The 16,042-nt window shown below is 45.5% G+C and overlaps 1 long non-coding RNA gene across 1 annotated transcript; it reads left to right on the top strand.

The window, feature by feature from the left end:
• Positions 1 to 5,301: 5,301 nt before the first annotated feature.
• LOC121019983 (uncharacterized) lies at positions 5,302 to 12,812 on the top strand. Its single transcript, XR_005785857.1, has 2 exons — positions 5,302 to 5,748; positions 11,016 to 12,812. It is a non-coding gene; the product is annotated as an uncharacterized LOC121019983 (long non-coding RNA).
• The last annotated feature ends 3,230 nt before the right edge of the window (positions 12,813 to 16,042 follow it).

Consider the following 16,042-nt stretch of genomic DNA (forward strand, 5'->3'; position numbering starts at 1 on the left):
TGTGTAGCTGGTCCTGGCTGTCAACAGTAGCATCACCTGGGAGAATCTCAGACCCCACCCCAGACCTGCTGACTCAGAATCTGCATTTTTACAAGACCCCCGGATGATTCCTGTCCATTCAAGTCTGAGAGGCTCGGCCATCATTGGATGGCCTCCAAATGTGCCTATCATCTGAACGTCTGAAAAAGCATCCCAGGTGATTCTGAGGCTCAGCCAGCAATGGGGTCATTGCCTCGTGTGCATATTTCCCAGCCTTACCTGATGATCAGAATCACCTGGGGCAAGTTTTTAGAAGCAGAAGCGCCCAGGCTCCGTTCTCTATTTATGACAGTCTCCAAAGGAGGGCCTTTGGGAATATATATTTTTAACGAGCACTCTGGCTGACCCTTCCTACCCGGTAAGTTTGGGAAACTCTTTAGAACTGATGCACTAGGACCTGGAAGCATCCCCCAGATGCCTAACTTGTATCTATATCTGTCACTTTACCCGTGGGCCCTGGCTTAACCTCGCGTGTAATTTATAAGCATTTTAACTAGCGCTGCTTTATCTCAAGCGTCTGTGTGTTTGCAGGTAGCAGTTAAGAGCCATTTCAACGTGGGTTACGGTGGATTACAATGAAAAGGCGAATGTGTGTGTTTTGACACCCAGGCCTGGTATTGTAAAGATATCGACACAGAGCAGGACAGCCCGGCCCCTGGGGGTTAGTTCTTCGGTCAACCTCTGTCAACATTAAGAGGAGAGAAGGGAGGAGAAAGGGCAGTGCCTCCATTCAATGGTTCTGTGTGCACGCACGGAGGCTTCTTAAAGACGGTTGTGTGGCGTGGGGGCCGGGAAGGTCAGCGGAGTACCAGACAGTGTCAGGGGTGACCAAGAACGGCAGGGCCTCATCCGGTACACAGCACAGGGTGTTGGGATCTGGGGTACGGGGGCGGTGTCTGCCGCTGTCCCCCAAGACAGGCATGGAAGGGTGGAAAGAAGCTGGTCCTTCTTACGGGAGAGGCACTGGGCAGTCGCCACTCAAAGCCCCGCTAAGGGAGCTCGAACTTTTCTGTCCCCTACACAGCCTGTGGAAGAGCCATAGCCCCAAACGGACAGGAGCTTTAAAGCAGGAGTTTCAGGCTCCAAAGCTTCCAGGGGTCAAGGCAGGCCAGCTGGTGTCCCGTAGCCTCTGAATGGGACAGGCCTGCAGCTCAAGCCAGCGGCTGCCGTGTGGGATGTGGGTTCAGCCTTCCCCGAGATCCTGGTTTCTTTTCTTGTTTTTGTTTTTTTTGTTTTTTGTTTTGTTTTGTTTTGAGACACCCGAAGCCTGGATTTTCATGTTAAATTTCTTTATGAAAATAATGACAAGGAGGGGCGCCTGGGTGGCTCGGCAGTTAAGCGCCCGACTTGGGCTCGGATCATGATCTCACGGCTCGTGGGTTCGAGCCCCGCGTCGTCTCTCTGCCGACGGCTCAGAGCCCGGAGCCCACTTCGGATGCTGTGTGTGTGTCTCTCTCTCTGCCCCTCCCCTGCTCGCTCTCTGTCTCACTCTTTCTCAAAAATGAATAAACGAAACCAAAATAAAAAAGGCAGTGACTCTTAAATTTGGCGCAAATTGAAAACAGAGCTGAGGCCAAACCAGTCTCATTTTGGGGACTGATCTGGCTTGCAACATTGGTTTTCACTCTTTCTCTGGTGAATAAGGAGGAGTCACGGTGGGCTGGGGCTCTGGTGCCTTGGCCAGAGATGGAAAACTTGTACATGCAATGTGTGTGTGAGTGTCCCAACTCCTTTGCTCCTAAGAAATTAGAGTTGAAACACGCTTGTTCTCTCTCTCTCACACACAGGCACTCCTGCGTATACACTGATGTGTGAATTCATGCATATGGGCCCGTGTACGCACACGTATACGTAAATGTTAGTACCTGCCGTTCACACCTTTCATCCCTTTGGACCGATCAGTGACCATGCAGTGCCAGTTGCTAAAACCTGTACCCCATACATATAGAATAATTACAAGCTGTTATGTTAACGTATATCCATATGTGAGAAAATATAAGGAAATGCAAAAACAAATGTGAAGAAAATGTAAGTTACGTAGATCATTTTATATCGCGTGACACTGTATTATATTGTGGAATATACATACGTTGACCTATGTCAAGTCCTCCCAAATGTCAGACCCTGGGCCAAAAGTCCTAGCGGCTTGATTATCTCTGGACCACTCACTTGGCAGTTCTTTTGTTAAGGAAGCAATAAATATCCCTATGGTTTGAGCCCCTGCTACTCAAAGTGTGGTCCTTGGACCAGCTGCACGGGCATACCCTGGGAGCTTGTCAGAAACGCAAAATCTGGTCTACGGCCATACCACCCTGAACGTGCCTGGTCTTGTCTGATCTCGGAAACTAAGCAGGGTTGGGCCTGGGTAGTACTTAAGCTGGAAAAATGCACACTCTCAGGCCCCACCCCAGACCTATTGAATCAAAATCAGCATCTTAAAGATTATCTCCGGTGATCATGTGCACAATAAAAATTTGAGAAGGACTTTTGAAAGCAGACTCAATGTCCTTCTTTTATCTTGGAGCCTTTTTCCATGCTGTCTCTTTGCCCCCAGATGTTTTCCCCATCCTTCCCTGCATTGCGCTAAATGCTGAGGGTTCACCCCTGCTCGTGTAAGGATGTGCTATCTAGTGGGCCTCTTGCCTTGCAGGCTAGTGTTTTTTCCTTTTATTTTAGGCAAGCTTTAGAGCCTCTTGTGTTATCTACTACTCTATAACAGATTACCGCTACATTGAGCAGCTTAAAACAACACGCGGTTATCGCGGAGTTTCTGTGAGTCAGGAACCTGGGTGCAGCTTCGTTGGTTTGTCATGAGGTTGTAATACGGGTGTCAGGGCTGAAGTCATACCTGAAGGCTTAGTTGGGCAGGGCCCATTTCCAAACTCGCTCGTATGATCCTTGGCAGAATTCAGTTCCTTTAGGGTTGTGACACTGAGGTCTCTCTTCTTTGTTGGCTGGAGGCTGCCTTAGTTTCTTGCCACGTGGGCCTCTCCAAAATGGCCGCTTACTTTATCGCCTTCATCAAGGCAGGGGGAGTTTGCTCTCAAGAAGGAAGTTGGAGTCTTTAAGTAATGGAATCACAGAGGTTAGTCACTTCTCTTCAGTGCTTCCCTATTCTCCTGCTAGAAGCAAGTTACTTCATGGAGGGAATTACACAGCCCACGAGTAGCGGGAAGTAGGGCCATCTTGGAGGTGGCCTGCCACACCTTTCTGTCTCAGTTTTCTTATTCACAAAATGAGAGAAATGACAAGACCTAGTTCACGAGGGTCGAATTAAATGAGGCAGTTTCTCGTGCAGTCCTTTGCAACGTGCCTGGCACACAGGAAGTGCTGAAAAATGTTGGTTTTCTATTCTTATCGTATATGGTCTTTTTAGCACCCTGCTGATTAGTATTGCTGTTGTTAATGACAAGAATTAAATGGAGAGCTCAATAAGTAGAGATATGTACCCGAGATGATGCCAAATATGTTACGTAAAACTTCGAATGTAACCTTACTAATAACAATGTGAGATAGGTGCTAATTTATGAATTTCACCATTTCTATAATTGACCAAACGAGTTTTCAGAAAACACAAACTCAGACTATTTTCCAAGATCATACTCTTTATAAACAGCTAAGGATGATTTAGGGATTTCTCTACCATTGTGTGTCTACATGTATCTAATCTGGACATTTTCTAACACTCTTGTAGGTATTCATCTCCCCACCTAGGAGTCCTTGACATAGGCAATCAGGTCCAAGGAGTAGTTTTATCAAGGAATGACTGTATTATACTAATGTCTATTGGGTAATGAATGCTCTGCTGTCTTGTAAGGGGAAAGACATTGTGTGGGCTTATTTCTTAAACAAATGTGTAAATTCTCCATTTGCTTTGTTTTCTCACTTTATGCGGGGCACCTATTATGTGAGAGGCACCCATAGTATGAGACCCTGAGGCTGTGGGGATAAATAAAGCTTTGTCCTTACCCTCCATGAGTATCTAGTCTTATGACCATGATGTCTGCTGCCTGTCATTCTGTCTCAGCCAGAGGGACCTAGCTGTCCCCAATGTCAGTTGTTCCCTTGCCCCGCTAGTAATGGGATCCTTGATTTCATCTGGGAACATGGCAGTCTAGCTAAAGACTACATTTCCCAGCCTCCTTTGCACTGGGCACTGGCCAAGAGAAAGTGAGCAGAAGTGGTAATCAAACCTTTAAAGAGTGGGGATATTTCCTCTGGTTTTCTTCCCCTTCCTGCTGGTTGAGATGTGGAAGGAAGTGGTGGGAATTGGATCAGCCATCTTAGCCAGTGAGAAGTTGTGTGTCGAGAAAGACAATCGACAAAATACGGGAGACTGTGTTCCTACCATGGAGCGACCATATCTGGCCTCATGCTGGTGCTTGGGCTGTTTCATGGAAAAAAAAAAAAAAAACCAAACCTTTTTTTTTCTTTATGTTATTATTTTTGTCTTTGTTATGTCAGCCAGATCAGTTTCCCAATTTACAAAGTGCCTAAATTCCGTGCCTGGCAATGTTGTGTTTCACTTTTTGGTCTTTAAAGGCATCCTAACGGCATCAAATTGCTTAACTTATGCCATATACTCAGGACGGTGTTTGAAACATAGTAAATTCGTGACAAATGAAGCAATGAGTATTATTATTTACCATCGCTAGTAGGAATAGAACCACTGTAGTTCAAGGGAGACTTCGATGTCACAGATAAAGAGCTTTGAGAAAAGGTTCAGTTGATCTGCAAGACTGTAAACTTTCTAACAGCAAAGATGCTTTACTTAAGTCTGTGTCCTTAGCACATAGCCTAGTGATGGGAAAACACAGGCATACAGTAAGTATTTGCTGAATAAAGGGTTGAAAAAATAACCTATATTCAAGTCTAGGTTGCAGTATGTCCTTAAGTGAGTTACTTAACATCTCTGGGCCTCATTCATCTTTGAAACTCTGAACCAGGTGACTTAAAAGATTACTGCTTGCTCTAATATTTGGTGATTTTCTGATCTTTTAAGCAATCATAGAGGTTACTTTCTTTCTTAAAAAATCTGCTAGACACAGAGATACCTGGGTAGGCAGGTATGTAGAGGATGAAGTGACCTATATCTGGGCTTCGGCCACTTGGATTTCCATAGCCGCTTGTTACCTATGTGGCCTCAAGCAAACTGACTCCTTTAGGAGTTCTGTATTCCTCATTCGTGAAATGGGACAGTATGTGCAAGAGGCCTCTGTTGCTTTTACCTGACCCATATATCCTGTCCCCTTCAGCTGGTGACAAAGTCCGTTTTCTCCTGGAACGGCTGTTCCCTCTTCTCTCTGTGGTTTGGCTGGGACGCCATCCCTGTTCCAGGGCTCTTGGGACCTGGGGGGATGAGATCATCAGCTCCCCCCGCTGGTCACCGTGATGTGTTGTTATCACCTGCATCCAGGCCTGACCAACCGGTCCATCTCAGTGACCGGTTTAGAGGTGTGTGTACTCGAACCGAGCTGGGACAGCGGGATACGACTCTGGAACTTTCATCCCGATGTTGACAAGAAAGGAGACCCATCTTCCCACTGAACCTGAAGCGGATGGGCCTTCTGTAACCCAAGACCTGCTGGGAGCACCAAGTGGACGGAGCGTGGCCAAGAGGGCAGCCAGTATTGCCGAAGGCTGATCGAGAGGCGGACGGAGTCTTCACCCTGTTTGAGATTCTCTGTCCATCCCTGCCTGAAGCCTGTGGTATGTGGGGACTTTCCAGTTTTTTAAACCAGTAATTTCTCTTTGAAAGTCATTCTTAAAGCATTTCCTTAAGTTTTCTTTTCAGTAATCCAGTTTAAATTGAAGTTCAGTCCTTTAAATCTGACCAAAAAAAAAAAAAAAAAAAAAGAATCCTTACTGATATAGTAATAGTTATACTTTGGGATTGAAGTTTTGGGGAAAATTAAATGAGACAATCCATATGAAGTGCTGGGCCAACAGGTGCCTGGTTAATGCTAGATACTCTAGTGGTGGCATCGGGGAGGCAGGAAGAGGTCAGGGGTGACGGCATGGCTTCTGGAACCGTATGATCCTAACGCCAAGTCCCCTCGCCATCATGCAGGGGCCCTCCCCTCCGTGCTTTGGTTTCTCCTCCTGTAAAGTCGCGATGAAACTGATATATGCATCGTGTTAAAGGGGTGAATGTGTGTGACAGCATGGCCTGTGTCTGGTATTCAGTTAATGGAAGCTGTCATTTCCTGTGTTTTGTCCTATTACGTCAGGTAATAAATTCCTAGGTTGCAAACTCTGTTGTAATGGGAATCTTACTTGTTATTTTTATCTTTATTATTTTTAAAAAAAAAATTTTTTTTTTCAACGTTTATCCATTTTTGGGACAGAGAGAGACAGAGCATGAACGGGGGAGGGTCAGAGAGAGAGGGAGACACAGAATCAGAAACAGGCTCCAGGCTCCGAGCCATCAGGCCAGAGCCCGACGCGGGGCTCGAACTCACGGACCGCGAGATCGTGACCTGGCTGAAGTCGGACACTTAACCGACTGCGCCACCCAGGCGCCCCAATCTTTATTATTTTTTAAAGTTTATTTATCTTGAGAGAGACAGAGAGAGAGTGAGCACATGCACAAGTTGGGGGGGGGGGGGCATTGAGAGAGGGAGAGAGAGAACTCCCAGCAGGCTCTACACTGTCCGGGCAGAGCCCAATGCAGGGCTTGAACCCGCGAACTGTGAGATCATGACCTGAGCCGAAATCAAGAGTCAGATGCTCAACTGACTGAGGTACCCAGGCGTCCCAGGAATCTTATTTTTTAAAAAATTCGCTTCATCTCTAGGTCCCAGCCCTGTACTTGGCACACGGTAAAGTAAGACTGAAGTTTGTCATATGAATCATCTTTTTTAAAAAAATCAAATCCTGTTTGACTCAGTACGTATCACCTCCTGAATGGATGTCCTGAATTCAACCTATTCTCCATTTGACCTCTTCTCTACTAATTTGTTTGCAACCCATTGTCACTGAGTGCCCACTGGGGGCCAGGACTTGGGGCACTGGTGTTAAAGCAGGGAACAAGACAAGGGGCCCACCTTTTGGGGCTCAGATTCTAGTAAGACAAATACAAGTGATAAACTAATGAATAGATACTCTAATAGCAGGAAGGGGGGAGAACTCCCAGGCACATAAAGCAAGGCGAAGAATAGGAAATAGGAAGTGAGTATCTCTATAGATTGGGTTCAATGCCATTTAAAATCCTGCAGTTGAGGGGCACCTGAGTGGCTCAGTCTGTTAAGCATCAGGCTTCGGCTCAGGTCATGATCTCACAGTTCGTGAGTTCGAGTCCCATGTCGGGCTCTGTGCTGACAGCTCACAGCCTGGAACCTGCTTTGGATTCTGTGTCTCCCTCTCTCTGAGCCCCTTCCCTGCTTCCACTTTGTCTCTCTCTCTCTCAAAAATAAATAAACATGAAAAAAAACAAATAAAATCCTGCAGTTGGTTTTCTTATCAGTAATCACACCACATCAGTTATCAAAACTTTCTGTGACTCCCAATTGCTTTTGAGAAATGTGTTGCATGAATCTGGAACCTCGATGTAGCCTCTACTGGTTTCTCTTTGCTTCAGTGCTGCTGGTCTTTGAAGTCTTAAAAAAAAAAAAATCCGTCTCCATGCTGCCTGCCTCAGGGCCTTTGTGCATGCTACTTTGCTCTCGCAAACATTCCTTTCTCTCCCTTGACCACCCAACACCTGTTCATCTAGTACTTCCTGAAGGTGGTCTTCTTTGACCTCCATCGGAAGACTAGATCAGCTTCTGTGACACATTCTCCAGGGTTTTGTTCTTCCTGAAAAACACTTCTTACACTTGCAAATAACATATTGAGTACTTGATTTAATGCCTACCCCCCTCTGATAGTTTTATAAGCCTCCAAGAGCAGACTTCTTGGCTTCTGCACCGGTGTCCTCAGCTCTTAGGTGTCAGCATAAATGTTCAATATTAAGTCAATAACTATCATTATGTGTTGTAAATATTTGGAGGCAAGACTGGCACCCGCCTTCGCCCTTGCTTGCCTGCACCCACTTCCTCTCCTCTGTACCTGCACACGCAGACAACATACCGGCACATCAAGCGAGTGTTACAGGCAGGTTGGGGCTTAACAACCCAGACAGGGGAGAAATGGCTCCTGGCAGCCTGTGGGGAGAGATGAAGAGGGCATTTGAGAAAGCTCCTGGGAGGGGTTGTGCTTGGAAGGCGCCTCTAGGAATTAGCCAACCTGGGCCTGTTGGGCTTAGATGAACCTGGGGCTCCGGTGGAGGGGAAGATAGAGTTAACCCTTTTCTGGTATGAAGTGTGGAAAGAGTCTAAACCGTGAGGACGAAGAGAGGCGTTTGTCCCAAGAAATGCCACTCTCTTACCTGAAGCCGAGAGCTACAGAAGCTGCTGACCAAGCAGCGAGGATCCCGAGCTGGCTTCGGGCAGCGTCACGGTCACGTTTTTCCAAACTGTTACAAAGCCTCCTTGGTGAAGAACTGACCTTTAAATTTACATCTGAGTGACTCTGGCCGCAGCGTTTCTCATGATGAGAAGGTCTTAAGCCCTTGCTGTCCTGTTTCATGAGAGTTGAGGTTTCCTCTACCATTTCTTAATGAAATGCTTCAAAAATGACTTTTCAATCAGAAAGGGAAAGCCGATCGCTTCTTGCTCGGTGATTCTGCGTCCCCCGAGCCGGGATGAGCCGAAAGGGATTGGAACATGACAAGGAAGAAGTTGGCTGACCAGCCCTGGGTGTGTTTGTACTCACTCTTCCCACTGAAAGCATGACCTGGCCTCCCCGCTCCTCCTCTAGCCTCCAGCTTGCACTTGTGTTCTTTCCAGAGCCTTGAGAGACGCCCCACGCTGGTGACATCACTTTATGACTGTCATCATCTACCCATCTTCCGGGAAATAGCAGCAGAGTGAGGGTTAGGAAGAAACATGTCCGAAAGGTCTGCATACTGAATGGTCCAAGAAGCGTATAAGTATTTTTAGATGATTCCCCAATCATGGGCTACTCGACCTTCTGGATCTGTGGTCACTGTTTGCACGTAAAAGGGAACCGGCATATGAGCATCCAGTGCTTAAAATACTCCCTTTGTCCATGCAAAATCATCTAAGGTATTATTTTGACCAAAAAAACAAACAAACAAAAAAACAACCCTCTCATTCTGCTTTGGATTTTGTTAAAGTGAGAATAAAGGTGTTTGTTTTTAACTTCTTTCCTTTTTCCTCTGAGTCTGTTCCCGATTAACCTCATAAGCACTTCATAAATCTTGCACCTGGGTCATATAACACTGCACAGTGCTTTTTAACCAGAACATTTTGTTTTTTGGGTGGATCTGGCACTGAATTGCAGGAAGGGGCAGCGCTGGGGAACGTAGAAAGCGCTGAGCCCTGGCTGGGGCAAAGCCTGCCGGGACCGGCTGGAATTTCTGGAGCGTTACCAGTGAGTTCTCTGTCGCAGAGTGGGGCTTCAAAGCCACACCACGTTACTTCCCATTCTGATTTCTTGCTTTTCTAAACTTTCTGCGTCCGCTGCAATAAAACTTTATTTCTTGAGATTTTTTTTTCCTTCCCCCAAACAGAGCTGTCTTTTATTTCCTCCCACACTCCTTCCTCTGTGCTTCTACACATACCAAGAAATTTAATTGTGAGTTTAAGTTTGCTAGGTGGTATCTAACCAATGCCTGATTTATTGGGAATAGGGGAAATTTACTACTTATAACCTGCTTTGTCCTAAAAGGAATGTGTTGTATATTACCACATATTGCACACACGAAGTAGTGAATAAAATGAAGTCATAAAAGGCTGTAAACACAGAAATTCAGGGTCAGGGAAAATAGCAAATATTAAATCAAGAACATATTAAAGAAGTATATGTAGGAAGCATGTTGCCAAGCTCAGCTGCAATGGTGTTTTATATTTGGCTCTGAGCTTCCTGGTAGCCAAAGAAAAAAAGGCTCATTCTAAGAAAACCCAAAGTATTGTCAGTCCACAGGAGATGCAAAGCATTTCATAAACCTTAATTTGGGAAGGCATCTCACGTAAGGGAATGGGGGCGATCGACGAATTAAAGTAACAAACAGGGTGGTGATTTTCACGGGATTATACCTGGTAGCATCATTCAAGAAAAGCCAAGGCCACAACATGAATGTGCTCAGTGAGGGGTTTCCATAAAGGTAGCATGGTCTGAGAATAAGGCGTACACACAGAGGGAATAATTAGGAGAATCTGCTATGTAGCATGGGTACGTGGAGAAATGAATATCATGTCACTTTTAGAGAGATTGTCCCTTGTGGTGGCCAACAAGAGGCATAATAAAAACCATCTGTCTAGATTGGGGACTATGTGGATGGACTGGCTGAGTTCTCACCTGGGAACACTGGGCTTACGTGTGATTCATGGGGACACATTTGACCTCTTGTGTAGATTAATGGTTTAGTTGACAGGGACTGCTTAATTTCAGAGTTGCATTATGGGGGTTTCTCAGCCCAAGTACTGCCTGTCTGCCTATGACTGAGACTTTGCCTCTCAGACGGGCCCAGAGCTTTTAACATGCCTTGGACAGAACATTAAACACCTTGTCATGCCTCAGTCCACTTAATCATTACTAATGATGATAATAAAAATGATGACAGTATTCGAGGCAGAGGCGGACAAAGGCAGGGTGGTTACTCACAGAGTTGAGCAAGGTGTCAGGGCAAGAAAGCCCCGGCTGGAGAGGGAGACTAGATTCGTGCCCCGGCCCAGACGTGATATGTAAGCTAGGTAATTCTTTCCTGGCTTCAGCTTGTCCTAGGTCACAAGGGAGGCTATCGTAGGACTTCTCAAAGTCCCCTCAGACCAGCAGCATCAACATGAATTTGACCTGGGAACCAATTACAGATGTGGGTTTGAGAATGTGGCACAACTGATGGGATGCGGTTTCCAAGTCAGCTGGTCCCCCCTCGCTCTCTCTCTCTCTCGTCTCTTTTTCCAATTTCTCAGAACCCAACCATGAGACAAGCCTGGACTGACCTGCCCGAGGATGAAAATCCACACAGAGGAGAGCGGAGCCATTTCTCCAGAGGCTGTCCTAGACCCGCCAGCCCCAAGCAATCTGCTAGCTTCCCAAGAGGAATAAGTGAGCTCAGGTGTCATTAGGTGGGCCTGGCCCATCCAGAAGATACACTAAGCCAACCTACAGACTTGTGAGTGGACGCAAATGGGTACTGCTTTCAGCCACTGGGCTTTGTGGCTTTTTGTTATATAGAACTACCAAGGCAATAGTGGTTCGAAATCAAAATTTTGTAATTCTGCAATTCTAAAGGTCTTCGCTTTCATCTCTTATTAGCAATCCTGAATTCACAGGTAGCAGATTCAGGTGTGAACGTAACCGTTGCTTTATTTTTTCTGGACTGAATTGATTTCCTCTTCCGAGCCCCTGTTCCATCATGAGGCGGGCAATTAGTTACTTAATTTTTGGTTGATTCCAGGCAATGTAGGCCACCACATTTATGGCAGATGTTATTTCTTACCACTACTCCACTTCTCTCCTCCTGAGTGAACAGGAGGACAGCACCTCCCCACCTCCTTGAAGGTAGGTGTGACCAGAGGACTGTTTTTGGCCAATGAAATGGGAGCAGGAACCGGTCACTTCTGGGAAGAAGCATTTAGGAGTTTCTGTGCAGTTGTCCGTGTTCTTTCTTTCTCTTCTTTCAATCGTGGAGGGATAGGTTGTTACATAAATGCCACAAAACTGAAGTACCTTGAATGCCAGGTTACCACAAGGGGGTCTTCTGCCTCAGGGGGTTGCCTGGACATGTACTTGGTTTTTCATGAGCAGGAAAGAAACTTTTGTTTCTTAATTTTCTCACAATTATGGAGGCTGGAAGTCCAAGATCAAGATGTCTCCAGGTTCGGTTTCTTCTGAGGCCTCTCCCCGCTTGGTGTGCAGACGGCCGTCTTCTCCCTGTGGTCCGACATGGTCTTTTCTCTATTCATGTGTCCCCAGTGTCTCTCTGTGTGTCCAAAAAAAAATTTTTTTTTTTTAAATAAAGAAAGCGATGGTTTTGGATTAGGGCCCGCCCAACTTAATCACTTAAGCCCCATTTTAACTTAATCACTACTTGAAAGAACCCTATTTCCAATATAGTCACATTCTGAGGGGCTGGGCATTAGGACTTTGACATATGAATGCGACCCCATAAATCCTGGAAATGTACATTCTAAAGGCGCTTAAGTAGGACTAGAGAGTCAGTGGATGGTTGGGGTGGGGTCAGCGCGTTGACTTTACGGTCCACTGATGGAGTGTTTAGTGTTGTGTGGTCCACACATATTACTCCTACGTTGCTTGTCCTGACCCAGACAGCTCTGTTGGCTATATCTGCATCATTCCTGGCCCCACGGAGGAAAAGCAAACCATCCTGGGCACACCGGCGTGAAGAAGCAGATGAGAGCCTTCCCAGGCCCATCTGATTGGGGATTTGCCTAGTCATTTTCCCACTGCTTTCACACCAACTGAACTCTCTCCACAAACCTTAAACCCTTCGGATTTCACCCAGGGACCAAAGCCCGGTCCCCTCTCCTTTTGGATCCCTCAAAATTCTCTAGGGTTTCTATCATTTCCCTCCATTTGGGGGCTATTCTGGGATCTGTATGTGGGCCTAGGATTTGAGGCTCCTTTCTAGAGACCTACAGTTTCACAAGCATCTAAATCTGTTTGCCTTGGCTCTTTCTCCTCCACCTCTAATTGGGTGGGGAAAACTTGCTCTACCTAACCATATATTCTTTTGTAATTTTTTATTTTATTTATTTATTTATTATTATTATTATTTTTAAATTTATTTTTGGGACAGAGAGAGACAGAGCATGAACGGGGGAGGGGCAGAGAGAGAGGGAGACACCGAATCGGAAACAGGCTCCAGGCTCTGAGCCGTCAGCCCAGAGCCCGACGCGGGGCTCGAACTCCCGGACCGCGAGATCACGACCTGGCTGAAGTCGGACGCTCAACCGACTGCGCCACCCAGGCGCCCCTCTTTTGTAATTTTTTAACAAACTTTCTTTCTTTTCTGGACCTTGACGCCTTTGCTCTTCAGACCCTCTACTATAAACCTAGCTGGGGGCAAGATCTGCCCATCTCCATGCGTATCTCAAGATATGCCAAGTTAAATCTTTTTATTTATAAAAAGAATAAACTTTGAATGGAGAAAAGCCATGAGATGGGAATAAATTGCCAGGAATTAGACACACCTCACTCAGCATGTCAAAATACTTACCCCTGCATCAGAATAAATAAGTTTGCCCTAATAAGATTTCTTTTTCTTAACACCAAGAAATTCAGCTTTGACAGTGAGAAGTCGACACCTTTGACTTCGAAGGCAAGTTCAGGGTCCAGAAAAAAGGGGAAAGTGACTTGATTTTAGCTGACCATTGAGAAAATTAAAGTAGTTCATTTGGATGCAGTGTTTGAAATATAGTGCAAAAAGTCAAATATTTGAATATAAGAGCAACACTGATAGTGCACAAATATTATGAACGCTTCCAAGCAAAGTAAGAACATTCTGAGTGCAGAAATGAATTTGTGATCGATATAAAGAAGAAGGATGAATAGAGAATGATCTATAGTGTTTGTCTGAAACATTGTAAAAATGTATCTGAATACCGGTTTTCCCCAATTTCATTCACTGTGAATCACTACATGAAAGATGTGTCCAAGTTAATGAGGGCCTAGGAATCCTTTAAAAATAAAAAGTTTAACTCTCTAGGAGAGATTTCTCCTTATGGTCAGCTGGATCCTGTATGTTGAGATTAGGATGCTTAACACCTGGATTCTCATTTTCCCCCATGAAACCTCACTCTTCATTGTCATTTAGTCTACCCCTCTGGTCTGGTCCTTCGTGTTTTCTTGACCTCTCCAATCTTTTCAGGAGGGATGGATTTCTTGATGCGTTCAGTTTATTGCTAAGCCACCAAATAATGAAAGCATTTACAGTATGCTTTGTTAATTCATTCACTGGTTTAGTGTAGGGGTCAGCAAACATTTTCTATAAAGGGCCAGATAGTAAATATTTTTTGGCTTTGAAGGTTGCTCTGTCTCTGTTGCCATGACTCAGCTCTGCCAGCATAGAGAGAAAGCAGCTCTAGGCAGTAAGCAAGTGAGTGGTCGTGGTTGTGTTCCAATAAAACTTTATTTACAAGAAGAATAGGCAGTGAGCTGGATTTGGGTCTCAGCCTGTCATTTGTGATTCCTGGTCTACTGACCCCTTGGTCATCATTGGGTGTGGGCGTAGTGGAACTCTCCCAATAATGGGAAAATGTCATTTTCTGGTGAGTTCTCATTTCCATCCTCATTAAAAAAATTTTTTTTTTAATTTTTAAAAATCTTTATTTATTTTTGAGAGAGAGAGGCAGTGTGTGAGCAGGGAAGGAGCAGAGAGAGACACACACACAGAATGCAAAGCAGGCTCCAGGCTCCGAGCTGTCAGCACAGAGCCTGACGCAGGACTCGAACTCACGAACTGTGAGATCATGACCTGAGCCGAAGTGGGACGCTCAACCCACTGCGCCACCCGGGCACGCCTCCATCCTCATTTTAAATTTCTAAATGCTCCGTCTTTCTTCTTTCCTCCTGTGGCTCAGGGACCTATATGTTGAAAGAGCAGCTGGCGTGAGATGAGCAGGTGAATTCTATTTTGGATTATTCTGGTAGTTCAGTAGAAAGCATCACCTAGATTGATGTGTGTATGTGTGGGGTGGGGGTGAGGGTGGGGGCGGGAGCAAAGCACCTACTTGCTGTGAAACAGAATGAGGTAACATTTCTTGTAAAGAAGAGCTGGGCTGCAGGCTTGCTGGGTTCTTGCTTGCTTTCAGCCTCGTTTTCTTCTGTTCATGGTCCCTGGAAGCTCCTCAAATGTGGCCCATTCTCTCCAGAATGTGTAGCCTGTGAAAAGGCTAAACGATACCTAACACGAGCCAACCTAACACGACCAAGGGCATTTTTCTTTTACCAGAGGCTTTCCAAATATTTTCATATTTATTTTCTTCTGATTATAATACCTATATTTGTTTCTTATGAAAATCTGGCAACTACTGGAAAAGTATGTTTGACAAACTACCATTTATTGTCTCTTTTATTCAGCACTGTGCAAGTCATTTTATGTGTGTGTGTGTGTGTGTGTGTGTGCATCATGTGCATTTACATCTCTCTCTCTCTCTCTCTCTCTCTCACACACACACACACACACACGCAATCCTAAAGACTCATGACAAATTGTCGAGGTAGCTAGTTGGAGGCAGAAAAAATTTGAGGCTATTGCCCAAAGTATATTGGAGGTGGAGTTCAAACATAGTTGTCTGATTGCAAAACTCCCATTTGAGTTTCCCAGGGTACTACACTACCTTTAAGAAGACAGAGGGGCGCCTGGGTGGCGCAGTCGGTTAAGCGTCCGACTTCAGCCAGGTCACGATCTCACGGTCTGTGAGTTCGAGCCCCGCGTCGGGCTCTGGGCTGATGGCTCGGAGCCTGGAGCCTGTTTCCGATTCTGTGTCTCCCTCTCTCTCTGCCCCTCCCCCGTTCATGCTCTGTCTCTGTCTGTCCCATAAATAAATAAAAACGTTGAAAAAAAAATTAAAAAAAAAAAAAAGAAGACAGAAAAAATAATCACCTGCAGTCTCCCTCAGGGAAACCCGGGGTTACTTTTTTGCTGTTTTTCCCTGCCCGCCAAGGTTTTCTGTGTTTCCTTCTATTTTTTAAAGCCTGGTTGAGATCCTGCTGCAAAGTATAATTTTATTTCCTTGTTGTTTTTCACTCTACATGATTATTTGTCATTTGTTGGTTGCTGACCCTCCCGGGAGCTTGCCAGGTATCGTCTGAGACCGGCCTTTGTATTCCGAGGCCCTGGAGAGACCGAAAAAAGAGGCAGGCAACTCCAGGTTGACAGGTGGCAGTTTTAACCAGCAGAGGGAACTTTTACACATGAGGCGTGTGTTAGGCGAGACAAATGGTAGCAAGATAAATGGATCGTTGCACCTGC

This window comes from Herpailurus yagouaroundi, unplaced genomic scaffold, assembly GCF_014898765.1.
Source record: "Herpailurus yagouaroundi ecotype Mexico unplaced genomic scaffold, PumYag 246, whole genome shotgun sequence".
NCBI lineage: Eukaryota > Metazoa > Chordata > Mammalia > Carnivora > Felidae > Herpailurus > Herpailurus yagouaroundi.